Source organism: Oncorhynchus masou, chromosome 4 (genome assembly GCF_036934945.1).
Source record: "Oncorhynchus masou masou isolate Uvic2021 chromosome 4, UVic_Omas_1.1, whole genome shotgun sequence".
Classification (NCBI taxonomy): Eukaryota; Metazoa; Chordata; class Actinopteri; order Salmoniformes; family Salmonidae; genus Oncorhynchus; species Oncorhynchus masou.
Genome location: NC_088215.1, coordinates 15,531,314 through 15,548,096, shown reverse-complemented (window position 1 = coordinate 15,548,096; position 16,783 = coordinate 15,531,314).

Genomic DNA, 16,783 nt, shown 5'->3' with positions numbered 1-16,783 from the left:
GTCATGGGTGTGAGAGACTGTGTGCCTTTCACTGAGACAGAGGCAGGGACACAGACGCAGGTTGATTAAGAAGAATCTCTGCCAGCTGATCCGTGAAGTGTGTGTGTTTGTGTATGTGCGTAACTGTGTGTCTGTGTGCTCCCGAGCATGTGTGCTTTGGAGGGTGTGTGGCTACATCCCTGTGTGTGTGTGTGTGTGTGTGTGTGTGTGTGTGTGTGTGTGTGTGTGTGTGTGTGTGTGTGTGTGTGTGAGATCACTGCTCTGATCCGCTCTGCTGCATTGCAGTGCGTCAAGCCACAGCCCCAGCTCCTGCCAGCCTGCCCGGGTCTGTAGAGTACTGTCTGTTGTCCAGGGCACTTCTCCAAGGTCACACAGGTCAATCTATCCCAATCTAGAACACACACATAGAGAGACAGTTGTTAGGTTAATCTACAAACACCACAGAGATACACTGGATGTTTACAACCCATCTGTCTGAGGTGACACACACACACAGTGTTTACTACCCATCTGACGGAGATGAACCGTGTACTTTTACGACCAGGGGGATATTAGTGAGGCTGCTGGCGGCTACGCTATGTGCTAGTGATGAACTCTGAGGTTTAGGGACTAAGGATTCACTTTCTGGGGTGATGTGTAAGAATTACGGTATTATATTTCTCTTTCCTGTAGGTTGTCACGCATAGGTGTATAGGTGGCAGGGAAGTCAAGCGCAGGAGAGTCAAACGGAGTGTAAAATGGAGTCTTTTAATAAAGTCCACGTAACATGCTCCATAACACTAAAAGGTACATACATAAACAAACATGGGTGCGAGGACCCGACGCGCACCTATACAACATAAAACTACACTGACAATAAAACAATCTCTGACAAAGACATGAGGGGAAACAGAGGGTTAAATACACAACAGGTAATGAATGGGATTGAAAACAGGTGTGTGGGAAGACAAGACAAAACCAATGGAAAATGAAAAATGGATCAATGATGGCTAGAAGACCGGTGACGTCGAACGCCGAGCACCGCCCGAACAAGGAGAGGCAACGACTTCTGGAGAAGTCGTGACAGGTTTGCCTTTAGGTATATAGTGATTAACTGTAGTTCTAGTATAAAGTAGGCCAAGGAGAGACTTTTTACACTGTATTAATTAATCTTACGTTCCATGGCAATGAGTCTATGGCATGTAGGCTAGAGAAACAACATTTTCAAAATGGCGCTACAGAGAAACTTGATAGATTGATAATCAAGTTCTTCCGGATTCCCGTCTCACATTAAGCTCTCTGATACACACGCACACTCACACTCACATGCACAGAGATCCCCACCTTTACCCCCTCCCCCCACACACACACACCCTCAAGACACAACACACTCATCCTCTAATTCCAGTGAGCCTGATTGTGATAAAGCACAAAGCAGCGTTCAAGGGCACGAATCAAACAAACTCTGAAATCCCAGTCCTCGGAGTTGTAAAACATCTTTCTGCAGCCGCCGAAGACGGAGAGCAGCAATTACTCAAGTGTTCAAGAGCCTTGAGAGGTCTAATACGCCGCCTCGGGAAGAAAACCACACAGGCCGGCTTGTCATTGTCTTCTAAGATCAGTACTATACACAGCTCTGGAGATAACGTGAGACAAACATTTCTTCTGGTATGAAGTGGATATATTGGTCTCCCCTGGTGATTTCTATGAAGGCCAGAGGAGTTGGGGTATAAAGGTGTATTCATATTACCAACAATAAGTAAGAGGTTTGTTTAGGGGAGATGCATTGGCATTGAGAAGTGTTTGCTGTTTAGAATGTACATATCTTCCCTATGGGCATAAGTCAAGACTGGAATACAATTTCTGCTTATGTACCCGGCAGTCCAATTCATACTGACTCTACTCTTCAACTACGTTGTATAACAGTCATATTCTGAATATCATACCAATACAGACAAATGCACACAGCCACCTGTCTCCACCTGTCTCTGCGAGTGAAAACATACCGCATACCGAGTCTTACGCACAGCAAATCTCCTGTACTACATGTCAGGAAACAAGATGGAGTGTGACAGGAAACAGGCCCAGTATACTGTGTGTGTGTGCATGTGCGTGTGTGTGTGTGTGTGTGTGTGTGTGCATGTGCGTGTGCGTGTGTGTGTGTGTGTGTGTGTGTGTGTGTGTGTGTGGAGGTGTGTGTGGAGGTGTGTGTGGAGGTGTGTGTGGAGGTGTGTGCGCGCGTGCGTGTGTGTGCATGTGCGTGCGTGTGTGTGCATGTGCGTGCGTGTGCGTGCATGTGCGTGTGTGTGTGCGCGCGCGTGTGTGCGTGTCTGTGTGTGGAGGTGTATGTGGAGGTGTGTGTGTGTGTGTGTGCGTGTGCGCGTGCGTGTGAGACACAACATAGATAATATGGGCATTCATCTAACAGATGACTCGTGGTATTCTGGGAATTGTGGTCTCTGTCGTGTCACTGAGCACACTGGGCTGCATCTGTGTCTGTGTGTAGCTGTGTATTTCTCTCTGTGAGGAGTTGTCGTGCTCATTGACTGTGCCGAATGTGACTTCAGGGAGCTTTTTGGTGTAGGACTGGCTCATCATGCAGATACTCAAACCCAGTACGTTAGGAGATGTTCATTGTTATTACATATGATTTGTTACAGGCCTGTGTCGTGTCCAGTGGGGCATTTCAAGGTTTAGCAGCTTCGTCGTGGATATCGATGTTATAGAATCAATTCAAAATTATTTGCGGTATTTCTTCTACAATTTCGCTTACAAGGAAAACGACTTGTCTTTCCACCCAAAGCCTTGTGGACTCTTGAAGTTAAGCGACTATACGACTGCATCAAATGATGTACATTCAATTCCACAAACTACAGTAAGCCAAGTTGACGTTCAATTTTCTTCAACAGGCAGAGGAGAGATTCCAAATGTGGAAAAAGTCCACAATTTCCACCTCTCACAATAATAACAACTGTACTTCAGTGAGCCTGCAAAGTAAATTGTTGTGTTTTTACCCCTGAGCCTCCTGTGGTGAATCTTAACCAACTGAGACAGGAAAGCACAGGCACAGTGGGACGCACATACAGAGAGACCACCCGTCACTAAGGATATATCCTCAAAGCATCCCTCTTTTCCACCAAAGCATTCACTTTTCCACTGTTTTGCACTCAGGGGCCCACTGCATACAGAGTAGCTAGGGTTGAACTGCAGGTTCTTTGGGGCAGTGATAGATAGAAACGACAAGTATACTGCAGAAGCAGTAGACATACTTTTATAAAAAATTATTGAAGTAAAAGTGAAAGTCACCCAGTAAAATACTACTTGAGGAAAAAGTAAGTGGTTTTAAATGTACTTAAGTACAGGGGTGGAAAGGTACTCAATTGTCATACTTGAGTAAAAGTAAAAAGTAAATGCTATACATCAAATTCCTTGTATTAAGCAAACCAGACGGCACAATTTTCTTGATTTTAAAATTGACTGACAGACAAGGGCACACTCCAACACTCAGACATAATTTATACATGTAATATTTGTGTGTAGTGAGTCCGCCAGATCACAGGCAGAAGGGATGACAAAGCATTATATTGATAGGTGCCTGAATTGGACCATGTTGCTGTCCTGCCTGAGCATTCAAAATGTAAGGAGTACTTTTGGGTGTCAGGGAAAATGTATGTGGTAAAAAGTACATATTTTCTTTAGGAACGTAGTGAAGTAAAAATAACAGTTGTCAAAAATATAAATAGTAAAGTACAGATCCCCAAAAAACTACTTAAGTAGTTCTTTAAATTATTTTTAATTAAGGATTTTACACCACTCTCCAGAAGTAGAGTTATACTATCTCAGTACCTTCTTCAACTTTCACTGATTTGAACATTTGTCATGTTAGGTAATCCAAACAAAAGTTGCGGCTAAGAGTTGAATGAGCACATTTAAAGGCACAGTACACTGCCTTCGGAAGGTATTCAGAAAGTATTCAGACCCCTTGACTTTTTCAATATTTTGTTACGTTACAGCCTTATTCTAACATTTATTAAATACTCCCCCCCATCACTACACACAATACCCCATAATGACAAAGCATAAGCATTCAGACCCTTTACTCAGTACTTTGTTGAAGCATCTTTGGAAGCGATTGCAGCCTTGAGTCTTCTTGGGTATGACACTACAAGCTTGGCACACCTCTATTTGGGAAGTTTCTCACATTCTTCTCTGCAGATCCCCTCAAGGATTGTCAGCTTGGATGGGGAGCATTGCTTCACAGCTATTATCAGGTCTCTCCAGAGACATTAGATTGGGTTCAAGTCCAGGCTCTGGCTAGGCCACTCAAGGACATTCAGAGACTTGTCCCGAAGACACTCCTGTGTTGTCTTGGCTGTATGCCTAGGGTTGTTGTCCTGTTGGAAGGTGAACCTTTGACCCAGTCTGAGGTCTTGAGCGCTCTGGAGCAGATTTTCATCAAGGATCTTTCTATACTTTGCTCAATTCATCTTTGCCTAGATCCTGACTAGTCTTCCAGTCCCTGCCACTGAAAAACATCCCCACAGCATGATGCTGCCACCACCATGCTTCACCGTAGGGATGGTGCCAGGTTTCCTCCAGACACAATGCTTAGCATTCAGGCCAAAGAGCTCAATCTTGCTTTCATCAGACCAGATAATCTTGTTTCTCATGGTCTGAGAGTCTTTAGGTGCCTTTTGGCCAACTCCAAGCGGGCCTTTTACTGAGGAGTGACTTCCGTCTGGCCACTCTACCATAAAGGCCTGATTGGTGGAGTGCTTCAAAGATGGTTGTCCTTCTGGAATGTTCTCCCATCTCGACAAAGGAACTCTAGAGCTCTGTCCAAGTGACCATCGGGTTCTTGGTCACTTCCCCGACCAAGGCCCTTATCCCTCGATTGCTTTGTTTGGCCGGGCGGCCAGCTCTAGGAAGAGTCTTGGTGGTTCCAAACTTCTTCCATTTAAGAATGGTGGATGCCACTGTGTTCTTGGGAAACTTCAATGCTGCAGACATTTTTTGGTACACTTCCCCAGATCTGTGCCTCGACACAATCCTGTCTCGGAGCTCTACGGACTCCTTTGACCTCGTGGTTTGTTTTTTGCTCTGACATAAACTGTCAACTGTGGGACCTTATATAGACAGGTGTGTGTCTTTCTAAATCAGGTCCAATCAATTGAATTTACCACAGGTGGACTCCAATCAAGTTGTAGAAACATCAAGGATGATTAATGGAAATTTAGAGTCTCATAGCAAAGGGTCTGAATACTTAGATTAACAATGTATTTCTGTTTTTTTCTTTGTCATCATGAGGTGTTGTGAGGACATGTTTTTGCTTAATCCATTTTAGAATAAGACTGTAATGTAACAAAATGTCAAAGGTTCTGAATACTTTCTGAAGGCACTGTACATGACAGCCAGGAGGTTTTCCCTGTCCAGGATCAATTCTAGGCCCTGGTTATAGCCTTTGCTAGCCCCTCACATGACCACACTTACAACAACAACATCCCATTCTGATCTCTGTGCTATAATTCCCCAATGATGAACCAGAAACACCCCCCCCCCCCACAGTACACAACTACATAACTGACTACTACCCCTTATCTATACCACACAACAGAACATAAACACGTCTTTACTAGATGTAGGTCAAACATAGTCGGATAGAAGGCACGTTTTGTTAACAATTCTCCTCGAGTACAATAGCAGCTAATTACCTCTTCTAATGACTGTTAGCGCTGCCGTGGCTAATGGCTGTAGGAGATACAGATCTCTCATTACCAAATCCTCCTCGTCGTATATATCCTCTAGCTGGAGGAGTGGCATGTGTGTGGTGTGTGTGTGGTGTGTGGTGTGTGTGTCCGGTAGCTGGAGGAGGAACACATATTACAACAAACTGCTGCTTCACTACTGGTGAGAACACTTCACACATTGATACGAGATGAAGAGGACTGCTGGGCATGGTATCTATATATATATATATATATATATATATATATATATATATATATATATATATTTCATGCAGTATATGATGGTTAGTTAATAAGGCAATAATTAAGTTTGTAACCATTTCTCCACTTCGTCACTGTTGAATGCGGAACGAGGGAGAACTCGGTTTGTTTTGAAAAGTTTGTTGTTTTTAAAGTGTATTGGAACATTTCGTAGTAGCTAGCTAACTTTTTAGATTGGATTCCGCGACACAGTTGGCATCAGTTTCTGGGACCTGCTTCTCTCTGTCCAGTGATCCTGCCGTCCAAGGCCGGGTCTGAGGAGATGCTAGCTAGCTGCCTATCAAGCTAGCGGTTTCTTGAGGGCTTGAACGCAGCCTGTGACGTGGTTTGTCATTGTGGCTGTCTAGATCCCTGCTGTTTGTTGTTTTCAATCTTCCCCGTGACCTGCCCTGTCTGGAACTGTGAGGAGTAACAGCGTAACCTACGTTGCTAGCTACCAAAGACCAAAGCCGGCGGGAGAACCGTTGAGGACAGTGGTGTCTCTCTATCACAGGTGAAGGATCTTTTAAACTAACAAAAATATTTTGACAAGAAGTTTCAAGTGTTTAATCAAAATACTTGTGTATTCAATTAATAAAAGAATGGACAACCTGACCAGAAGGGTCCAGGACCTGAAGAACAGCTTGCAGTTCTCTTAAGGTCAGCTCAATGAGTTTAAACAGGAAAACGGCAAGATGACCGCATCCTGTAAGTCACTGAGAGAGGACATCAGTTCTGTGTGTGAATCCATGATAACAATGACGGATAAATCAGGCTTGAGGGACTATCAAGGCGGAATAACATGGTTGTGGACGGAATTGCAGAATCTCCACGTGAGACCTGAGGACAAAGTGAGAGAAATGATCTCTGAGAAATTGAAGATGGACCACAGGAAGATTGAGGTGGAGCGCGTCCACAGTACTGGAAGAAACACCACCGGCCCAGATGACAGGCCCAGGCTGATAGTGGTCAAGTACCTGAGGTTCAAGGTAACTGTTCTGGAAAGAACCAAGAACTTGAGAGGAACGTATATCTTCCTCAACGAGGACTATCCTGAAGCTGTGCGCCAGAAGAGGAAAGAACTTATCCCAGCCATGAAAGCTGCCAGAGAGCGTGGGGACATTGCTTACATCTGCTATGACAGGCTCATTGTCCACGCTCCCTCCCATAAGCCTGGAAGGGATGAGCAAGCCAAGCCTATGTGTTCGTAGCTTCAACCCCGCAGCGCACACACACCAATTGATTAATGGACTGCTGAATGTACAGTGCCTTGCGAAAGTATTCGGCCCCCTTGAACTTTGCGACCTTTTGCCACATTTCAGGTTTCAAACATAAAGATATAAAATTTTATTTTTTTGTGAAGAATCAACAACAAGTGGGACACAATCATTTGCTGTTCACAAATGCTCTCCATCCAACCTCACTGAGCTCGAGCTGTTTTGCAAGGAGGAATGGGAAAAAATGTTGTCTCTCGATGTGCAAAACTGATAGAGACATACCCCAAGCGACTTACAGCTGTAATCGCAGCAAAAGGTGGCGCTACAAAGTAATAACTTAAGGGGGCTGAATAATTTTGCACGCCCAATTTTTCAGTTTTTGATTTGTTAAAAAAGTTTGAAATATCCAATAAATGTCGTTCCACTTCATGATTGTGTCCCACTTGTTGTTGCTTCTTCACAAAAAAATACAGTTTTATATCTTTATGTTTGAAGCCTGAAATGTGGCAAAAGGTCGCAAAGTTCAAGGGGGCCGAATACTTTCGCAAGGCACTGTATATTTTTTCTCTTGCTTTGTTTGCTCTTTTCAGTATCATGTCTATCTCTGATAAGCTACCAAGGAAAGCGCTGAAAATAGCCCATATTAATATACGTGGCCTTAGAAACAAGGTTAACCTCTTACATCTATGGGGGCGCTATTTCATTTTTGGATGAAAAACGTTCCCGTTTTAAACAAGATATTTTGTCACAAAAAGATGCTCGACTATGCATATAATTGATAGCATTCGAAAGAAAACACTCTGACGTGTCCAGAAATACCAAGATATTCTCTGTGCGTGCCCTAGAACGTGAGCTTCAGGCAAAACCAAGATGAGATGGCATCCAGGAAATGACAAGGATTTTTGAGGCTCTGTTTTCCATTGTCTCCTTATATGGCTGTGAATGCGAGAGGAATGAGCCTGCCCTTTCTGTCGTTTCCCCAAGGTGTCTGCAGCATTGTGACGTATTTGTAGGCAGATCATTGGAAGATTGACCATAAGAGACCACATTTACCAGGTGTCCGCCCGGTGTCCTGCGCCGAAATTGGTGCGCAAAAGTCACCTGCCAGTATTTTCCCATGGGATACAGAGAGGAAAGCAAGCTTCCACGAACTGCATATCAATGAAGAGATATGTGAAAAAACACCTTGAGGATTGATTCCAAACAACGTTTGCCATGTTTCGGTCGATATTATGTAGTTAATCCGGAAAAAGTTTTACGTTGTAGGTGACTGAATTTTCGGTTCGTTTCGGTAGCCAGACGCAATGTAGAAAACGGAACGATTTCTCCTACACACAGACGCTTTCAGGAAAAACTGCGCATTTGGTATGTAACTGAGAGTCTCCTCATTGAAAACATCAGAAGCTCTTCAAAGGTAAACGATTTTATTTATTTGGTTATCTGGTTTTTGTGAAAATGTTGCGTGCTAAATGCTACTCAAAATGCTATGCTAGCTTTGCATACTCTTACAAAAATGAGTCAATTTCTATGGTTCAAAAGCATATTTTGAAAATCTGAGATGACAGTGTTGTTAAGAAAAGGCTAAGCTTGAGAGCAGACGCATTATTTTCATTTTATTTGCGATTTTCAGAAATAGTTAACGTTGTGTTATGCTAATGAGCCTGAGGCTTTAGTCACAAACCCGGATCCGGGATGGGGAGTTTCAAGAAGTTAATGAAATCAATAACTTGCTCACATCAGTTAACATTCATATATTCGCCATTTCTGAGACTTGGATAATTCATTTGGTGATACAGCAGTAGCAATACAAGGATATAACATTTATAGAAGAGACAGAAATGCTTATGGGGGAGGTGTTGCTGTATATATTCAGAGCCATATCGCTGTAATGCTTAGAGACAATCTTATGTCAAGCGTTATTGAAGTGTCGTGGTTGCAGGTTCACTTGGCGCATCTAAAGCATTTTCTTTTGGGGTGTTGCTATCGGCTACTAAGTCTTAATGCAATCGCTTTGTCACATTTCTTTTTAACGTTACAGAATTCGTTCACTATTCAATAATCTGAGACGGCGCTCAGACATAAGCAATATTTCTCCGCTATGTTGGAGTCAACAGAAACACAAAATTACAACATAAATATTCCCTTACCTTTGATGGTCTTCGATCAGAATGTAGTGGAAGGAGTCATACTTACCCAATACATCGTTTTGTTTCAAGTCGTGTGTCTTTGTATTAGCATATGCTACAAGTTTCAGCTGAAATGCATCCAAAATGACTTCTGGTCCCGAACAGTTGCGCATCAAAACTTCAAAATTACATATTATATGTACAAGCTTTAGGATGTTATTAACGTACAAAACAATTTTCAATTCAACCGGACAATCATACTTCTTCTCATACAAGCTGGAACAAAGAAAGCTCTGTGCCCAAAGCGCGCCCGAACGCACATGTATTTTCTCACGACACTCACTATTTTGCCAGCCAAAGGGTCAAAGCTCGCGGGATTTGCACAATTAAACACTCTACTGATAGAGGACATCTCGCGGAAGACATAGAAAGTGTTGGGAAAGGTGGGGGCGATGACGTCAAAGTTGCCCCAACTTTCTGGATGCCAAAACTAGTTTGGGAGATTGGCTGCCCTGTGAGTTCTGCTATACTTACAGACATAATTCAAACTGTTTTAGAAGCTTTAGAGTGTTTTCTATTCAATAATTATTATTATATGCATATATTAGCAATTTTGGACAGATTTTCTTTCAGTTTACTATGGGCACGCAATTCATCCAAAGGGGGCAGTATTGTCCAGAGCCTTAACAGGTTTTAACAGTCTAAATAATACATGTGAAATGCTTGGTAGTGTATGTGATGTAAACAGAGAGGTCTACTTTCTTGGGACCTGAATCTTGACTGGTTTTCATCAAGCTGTCCGCTCAAGAGGAAGCTTCTTACTGGAACCAGTGCCTGTAATCTGGTTCAGGTTATTAATCAACTTACCAGGGTGTTCACAAGCACTACAGGAACAACATCATTCACATGTATTGATCACATTTTTACTAATACTGTAGAACTTTGTTCTAAAGCTGTATCCGTACCCATTGGATGCAGTGATCACAATATAGTGGCAATATCCAGGAAAACCTCATTTCCAAAAGCTGGGCCGAAAATAGTGTATAGGAAATCATACAAAAATATTTTGCTGTTACTCTTATGTGGATGATGTTAAAAAATATTTGTATGTCTGATGTGATTAAAAGCAGCATCCAGATGCTACACTTGATGAATTTATGAGATTGCTTCTTCCAATTATTGATAAGCATGCACCTGTTAAGAAACTGACTGGTAGAACTGTTGAGGCTCCTTGGATTGATGAGGAATTGAAAAGCTGTGTGGTTGAAAGAGACAGGGCAAAAGGAGTGGCTCATAAGTCTGGCTGCACATCTGACTGTGTAACGGTTTTCTTGACTTGAAGGAGAGGCGGACCAAAACGCAGCGTGGTGGTTATTCATGGTTCTTTAATATAGACACTATACATGAATAAACTAACAAAACAAGAAATGTGAAACAACCAAACCAGCCCTATCTGGTGCTAACACAGAGACAGGAACAATCACCCACAAAACCCAACACCAAACAGGCTACCTAAATATGGTTCCCAATCAGAGACAATGACTAACACCTGCCTCTGATTGAGAACCATATCAGGCCAAACCTAGAAATAGACAAACTAGACATGTAACATAGAATGCCCACTCAGATCACACCCTGACCAAACAAAACATAGAAACATACAAAGCAAACTATGTTCAGGGTGTGACAGACTGGATGACTGTAACTAAGAAATGATGTGACTAAAACTCAACAAAAAGAAGAGGAAACTGTATTATGATGTCAAGATCAATGATATAAACTTTGGATGGAACTTTAAATGAAATTATGGGCAGAAACACAAATTCAACTCCATCTTTCATCGAATTAGATGGCTTATTCATCACAAAACCTATTGATGTTGCCAATTATTTTAATGATTACTTTATTGGCAAAGTGGGCAAACTTAGGCAGGAAATGCCAACAATGAACAGTGAGCCATCGCATTAATGCATAAAAATACAAATAATTAAATAAAGGCATTTTAAGTTTGAATTTTGTAAAGTTAGTGTGGGAGAGGTGGAAAAAGTATTGTTCTCGATCAATAATGACAAACCTCCTGGCATTGACAACTACCATTTGTCATATCTTTAATCTGAGCCTAGAGAAAAGTCTTTGTCCTCAGGCCTTGCGGGAAGCCAAAGTAATTCCTCTACCCAAGAGGAGTAAAGCGGCCTTTACTGGTTCTAACAGCAGGCATACTGTATAAGCTCGATGCCAGCTCTTAGCAAACTGTTGGAAAAAATGATGTTTGTCCAAATACAATGCTATTTCTCTATAAACAAATGAACAAAAGACTTTCGGCATGCTTATAGAAATATTGATAATAATAAGATTGTGGGAGCTGTACTGTTACATTTCAGTGCAGCCTTTGGTATTATTGACCATAACCTGTTGTTGAAAAAAAACGTATGTGTTATGGCTTTTCAACCTCTGTCATATCGTGGATTCAGAGCTATCTATTTAACTTAACTCAAAGGGTTTTCTTTAATGGAAGCTTCTCTAATGTCAAACATGTAAAGTGTGGTGTACCGCAGGGCAGCTCTATAGGCCCTCTACTCTTTTCTATTTTTACCAATGACCTGCCACTGGCATTAAACAAAGCATGTGTGCCCATGTATGCTGATGACTCAACCATACACGCATCAGCAACCACAGCTAATGAAGTCACTGAAACCCTTAACATTAACATCTCCAAAACTAAGAGCATTGTATTTGGTACAAATAATTCCCTAAGTTCTAAATCTCAGCTGTATCTGGTAATGAATGGTGTGGCTGTTGAACAAGTTGAGGAGACTAAATTACTTGGCGTTACCTTAGATTGTAAACGGTCATGGTCAAAGCCTCTAGATTCAATAGTTGTAAAAGATGGGGAGAGGTCTAAATTTAAATGTTTGAATATGAAATTATTTGTGATGGGATGAAATGTGATTTTAGCTTCTAAAATGTGAGATTTGGGTTTTCATAAGATAGGGCTCTGCTCAATCAGTGGCCTGCCCCTGTGAAGGGACATGGGCTATAAAACTTTTCAAACACGCCCTCCTCTTCCTTCCTATATAAGCCCTTGACGACAATGTAACCTCCTGTTCCGAAGATGTGAGGACGACGGTCCGATGTCAGAATGGTTCAGATAATAACTACAGAACGAAGCCAACATCAGCGTGAGCTTTGGTTGCGAATGGTATGAACTTTGAACTCTTATTCACTACAGAAGTGATACCTCCTAGCCATTGAGTTAGCAACAGCAGATGCAAACAAGGGTTAGGAAGGAACATACAGAGTATCCCGTCTATCACACACCGGCGTTACTACAATGTATCCAATTGACCACCAGAGACATTCTTCAAAGGACTTGATTGGGCAACACGGCCTTCCATCTACCACCAACCTACCGAAGCGCAGCTCAGAGTAAATATTTATTGCATTTTCCTTTTCCAAATGGGCGGTAACTTAGAATGCATAAGATACTGTATTTTCGATAGCACAGCTTCTTCCCTTTGTTCCTCAGTCTTCCCTCTCTTTCACTCAAACCCAGCCCCTTTTCTTTTGTGTAACAAGCTGTCATATCTGTTCCTTCTGCTAGGGACGTTTTCCTTTATGACGTAATGTGTAATCAAGTTATGATTTAAATATGTGTATGTGTAATTATGTGTGATTAGTTAGGCATTTAGTAAATAAATAATTTACATTTACATTTACATTTAAGTCATTTAGCAGACGCTCTTATCCAGAGCGACTTACAAATTGGTGAATTCACCTTCTGACATCCAGTGGAACAGCCACTTTACAATAGTGCATCTAAATCATTAAGGGGGGGTGGTGAGAAGGATTACTTATCCTATCCTAGGTATTCCTTGAAGAGGTGGGGTTTCAGGTGTCTCCGGAAGGTGGTGATTGACTCCGCTGTCCTGGCGTCGTGAGGGAGTTTGTTCCACCATTGGGGGGCCATAATTAAATCCAATTTTGTATTGCTGATTCAACTTGTTAGCCAGGGTTCGTGTAGATAACTAAGAATTTACAACTTTCAGATGAGACTGAATTAAGATGACCATTAATATTGACTGCTATTGATGTAAAATATTACTAGGTCTTTAAGAGTTCATTATTTATTTTGTGGTTCCTGACTCTCTAGTTAATTACATTTACATGATTAGCTCAATCAGGTATTATTAATTACAGAGAAATTATTTGATAGAATAGCATGTCATATCACTTAATCCGGCATAGCCAAAGACACAACATTATTATATATTGCCATTACTGCATGGAACTCTGTTCCATCTCATATTGCTATAGTGAACATCAAACCTGCTTTCAAAAAACAGATAAAGGAACACCTCACGGCACAACGCCTCTCCCCTATTTTACCTAGATAGTTTGTGTGTATGTATTGATATGATGGCTACGTGTGCCTTTTGTTTTATGAAGTTCTGTCCTTGAGCTGTTGTCTATTAATGTTCTGTATTATGTCATGTTTCGTGTGGACACCAGGAAGAGTAACTTCTGCTTTTGCAACAGTTAATGGGGATCCTAATAAAATACCCTGGGGGATGAAGGTGGTGAGAGAGAAGAGGAGGATTTGCCAGTGTATTAATGCATGAGAGGTCAGCTTGTTTTGTAACTGTGGGACTAAACAGTGTTGTTGTAAAGTTGAACTTTTTCTGACTAGTGTAGAAGATAAGCAAGGAATGATACTTCCACACTGAATGTTGGATGTCAGATGCAATCTCTCATGGTAGAACCTCACAACTTCACAGCCACACCTTTCTCGATTTCTCTACCCATTTCTCTGTCTCCTCCTCTTCTCTCTCACCCCCTTCATCCCCCCTCTCTCTCAGGTGTGGGTGGGCAGAGGAAGCCCTCACGTGGCATGGCAAGGCGACAGGAAGCTAGGTGCGGCAATGGCATACTGTTATTATCACAGGTTGATATGATGTGACTGGCAGCTGCAGATAGAGAAGAGAAGGGGGCTGATCTGGGAGGAAGAGACCCACCACTGAGAAGGAGAGATGGAGGGATGAAGAGAACCACCACTGAAAAGGAGGGATGGAGTGAGGGAAGGAGGGAAGAAGTGACCCACCAGTGAAAAGGGGGGATGGAGGAAGGGAAGGTGGGAGGAAAAGACCTCTTTCTCTTCTAGATGTGGGAGAGTGGCCAGCCTAAAGCTCCCATGACTATGATATCATTTGCTCCCGTGTATTCTATGCCTAATCAAGGAAAATAGCCCCTATTGATATTTGTCAACTAATGAATTCGGTTTGATTTTCGCCACTGGATTGCAACAAGATAATGTCACTTGTATTGGATGAGATAGCACTTACCAGTGGAATAATGAATTGGCATTGTCTAATGATGGAAAATGCCCTTCTGGCCGATTGTCAATCCGCCAGAACAGATAGGGCCTTTAGATAGCTTCACAACAACCTCAGAAAGTGATTAGCCAAGCTGATGATCCGCAATATATATTGTCTTTAATTTCCGTAAACATTCAAAGCTATCTCTCTCAAAAATCGAATGAATAGAACGGAAGCTTCCCTCCATTGGAAGCAGTGATGAGCAAAGCTGAAGCTTTAAGCCTTCCTCTTCCCACCCACCATCTGTTGATTAAACACTAAAACACCACTGTGCTTTGCTTTGTTGCACTGTGTCTAACCTCCCTTCCCATTCCCTTACAATGTCATTATCTAGCATTCGATTGAACTCAACAACACAACAACACGACTAGCTAGCTAACAGCTGCGCTTTGTAGCTTTTCACTCCCTTTTAAAGCTAATGTTAACTGATGCGGACATACACTTGCTTAGCGATAATGCTAACTCTCGCTCTCTCTCCTATTACTGGCAGATTTAACTCAATGAACAAATACACTTGTGATATCTATATGTTCAGCTTATAGACTAGTGTATTACTTGGATATATATTTAACTTAATGAACAAATTGACTTTGACTAGCTTGTGACATCGATAGACCATACCGATATGGCTAGCAATAATTAGCAATTTTCCGTACATTTTGTGTAGTATAGCTGCAAAGCTAATCCATCTGTCATGTGGTGAGGACTTTCTCCCAAATACTGCAACCAAATTCCATTGGGCTCCAGGATTCAACCTGGGCTCTGTGGTACCATTTAGCCTCTTACTCCCACAGTGACAAATTAGGCACAGGGCCACAGACTCAAATAGCCCTAAGGGAAATAAACCTCATTTTCGGATCATTTCACTGTGGTACTTTAGCTGCGGGGCCCTGAAATGAAAGCCATGATGTATCCTGGGGGGATATTCAGGACAGCTCTGTATCCTACAGTTCGTGACACGTCATCAAAAGTCCATTTTCTGTGTGCCTTTTATTAGCCCCTAAAAATATCCTGGAAACAATTGTGCATTTCCCACTGCCACAGAAACAACGTATCCCCACGTACCAAAAGCGAAATGCAACGGCTGCCATGAAGTATCTATTGTATGCTGAGTACATTACACTGCAAGTTGGAGAAGAATGAGGCGACTGGGAAAAATTAACTGCAGTGCATTTCGGTAATGATTTCAGGGAATGTGACTTTCCCACGGAGTAATAATGTGTTCGATGGGGCCCACAGTACCTTTCTGGTGACTCAGTCAAAAAGCTCTAAGGTATAGGAATAACCATCTCCATCAATACACCTACGACAGTTCATTATTATACATTACACCTAACGCCATCTGCTTTGGCAGGGGCAACGGCATCCAGGAGTTGCAATTCAATACACAGTATTCACTGATGAGATCATTTTGAAGTTGTTAAAATGCCAGGGGACGATGGGTCAGATATTCATATTCTCAGGTGTACACACACACACACACACACACACACACACACACCATAATCTGTTCATCTGTGTGGTGTGCTTCAACGTGTCATTAGCATCTGATGGAATGAGGAGGAACAGGTATCATTCCAATGAGACAGACAGGCAGGCAGGCAAAGGCTTCGGGCAGATTTGTTTGGGCTTATCTCTCGATGTAAGTCGCTCTGGATAAGAGCGTCTGCCAAATGACTTAAATGTAAATGTAAATGTAAATGATGTTGATAGAGAGGAAGCGAGAGAGAAAAGAGGGAGAGAGAGAGGTAAGGGACGATAAAGAGAAAAGGAGGGATAGAGGGAGAGAGAGATAGCGAGACAGACGGGAGAGAGAGTGAGGTAGGGAGGGGCCCATGTGAGGCAAATGTCATAACACATATCTCCCTTCCCTTCCCCCTACAATGGCCTTATCTAGCATTTGACTGATCCAGACAGCACAACAACATGGCTAGCTAGCGAGCTCTCTTTCTTTCTGTCTTTCATTCTGTCTCCCTCCACCTCTCATTCTGTCTCCCTCTACCTCACTCATTTTGTCTCAATCTCTCAGGCCTCTCTCCTGTAACGTCAGCCTGCCTTCACAGGCTCAGCGAAGTAACTGTCAATCTGTCTAAGTTCTGTCT